Here is a 1947-nt window from a genome sequence, read left to right as displayed (position 1 = left end):
GAACGTGTGTCCTTGAGTTATTGAGGAAAACTTTCGATCTGTCACCAACAGTGGGAAGACAATGTAAGTCATCTCAGCCAGACATTTAAACCAAGGGTGACTGTCCAGAAGGCTGAAGAACTCAAATAACCAAATTCAAATGCAACTTCAGGGTAAGTTGCTTATTGAGTAAGTTTCCAAGAAGATCTCCTGGAAACCAAAGTACTTGAAAACAAAACAAAACAAAATGCAACATATGCATGAGTGTCTGGAGAGTACACTCTGCCAATTTTTTTTGAGAAGCCAAGGTTATTGGTGATTTCTGCCACAGTAGGGAGATGAGCTTTGACAGATCAAAACTGTGTGTATGGCAGCGGTGAACATGGTTTCCAAAATGCTTTTCCAGTCCCAGAGGGACCAATTTGGCACTCGGGGCACATAACAGTGTCCATGCACCAGATAAAGCCGTGGCATGGAAATCAAGGAGGAGGAGCTTAATGATGAATTAGAACATTCCCTTCGGGTATAAATTATCCGTCTCTTAAAGTCCCGACTAGAAAGTACTCCTTATCTTGCCAGTTGATTGTGCAAATGTCCACTAGCCCTACCCAGATTTGAGCTGTCCTAAGAGTAAATGGATATTTGTTTAAGAGGCAAGAGCATCCTGGATTTTTTCCCCTTTATAATCTAGCTGGATGACTTCCCTCTTCTGTTTGGCACTGCAAGGAATTGTTAAATATGTTATACAACAAAATGAGAAGAAAGAAGAAGGAAGAATATAGAAGGTAGAATCCATGACCTTCAAATTGGGAAGAGGAAAACGGGAGAAACGAGAGCAACATTTAGCTTGAAGAGAGGGAAGGAAACAGAAAGGGAGATGACTACGCATGAGGATTTGAGACAATAATGTAGAAATAGATGCTGTTTTATGAGAACTTCCTATGTGCTAGCCCTGGGCTAGCAAGTTCGGCAAACAAGGGACTTTCCTGGTGATCCAGTGGCTAAGACTCTGTGCTCCCAATGCAAGAGACCTGAGTTCGATTCCTGGTTAAGGAACTAGATCCCACATGCCACAGCTGGAGATCTGCATACAGAAATGAAGATAGAGGATCCCATGTGCAGCAAATTTATTTGGTGCAGCCAAATAATAAATATATATATTTTTAAAAGTATAGCTTGGTCCCTGTTCTCATGGTTCTTATTCTCTATGTGGTCTATAGCACTGAGGGTAGATTCCCTGGCAAAATCATGTTCAGTAATATGTTAGAATCTCTCTAACGTCACCTGTCACCACTCTCTTCCTTCTCTTTCCCCTTCAGTCATTCTGGAATCTTCTCGGTTTTTCCATCCCACCAGGCTCTCCTGAATTCTGGTCCTCACGCATGCTCTCCAAAGCTTCAAGTGCTCCTTGCCTGACTCTCTCCTTTTCAACTCAGCTGGGGTTCTTCCTTCCTTGAGGAAACTTTCTAGGCCCCAGGTTAGATTTGATTCTCCTGCTATGTTTCCACATCCCCCTGAATGATTTAATTAGCAACTAGTGATCTCAAGTCTGTCTCCCCCGTGACTCTGTGAGTCCAGGAAGGCTAGGACGGAGTCTGTATTGTTTTCAGGGCCTGGCCCTGGGCCTGGCACATGATAGACACTCCATAAACAGGGAGACAGCCCTGTTTCTCACAGCCTAGAAGGTATATGGGAAGATTAGCATGGCCCCTGTGCAAAGATGACAGACAAATTCGTGAAGCGTTTCATATTTTGGGGGTTTCCCTGGTGGCTCAGTGGTAAAGAATCTGCCTGCCAATGCAGGAGATGGGGGTTTGTCCTCTGGGTCAGGAAGATCCCCTGGAAAAGGAAATGGCAACCCACTCCAGTATTCTTACCTGCGAAACCCCAAGGAGAGAGGACCCTGGTGGGCTATAGTCCATGAAGTAACAAAGGAATAGCACACAATTTGGCAACTAAACAACTAGA

The 1947-nt window shown here is 44.1% G+C and overlaps 1 non-coding gene across 1 annotated transcript; it reads left to right on the top strand.

Annotated features, from left to right (window-relative positions):
• The first annotated feature begins 1630 nt into the window (after positions 1 to 1630).
• Positions 1631 to 1734, top strand: LOC136168069 (U6 spliceosomal RNA). Its single transcript, XR_010663226.1, has one exon. It is a non-coding gene; the product is annotated as a U6 spliceosomal RNA (small nuclear RNA).
• Positions 1735 to 1947: the final 213 nt, after the last annotated feature.

Source organism: Muntiacus reevesi, chromosome 4, assembly GCF_963930625.1.
Source record: "Muntiacus reevesi chromosome 4, mMunRee1.1, whole genome shotgun sequence".
NCBI lineage: Eukaryota > Metazoa > Chordata > Mammalia > Artiodactyla > Cervidae > Muntiacus > Muntiacus reevesi.
This window is presented reverse-complemented; position numbering and strand designations above follow the sequence as displayed.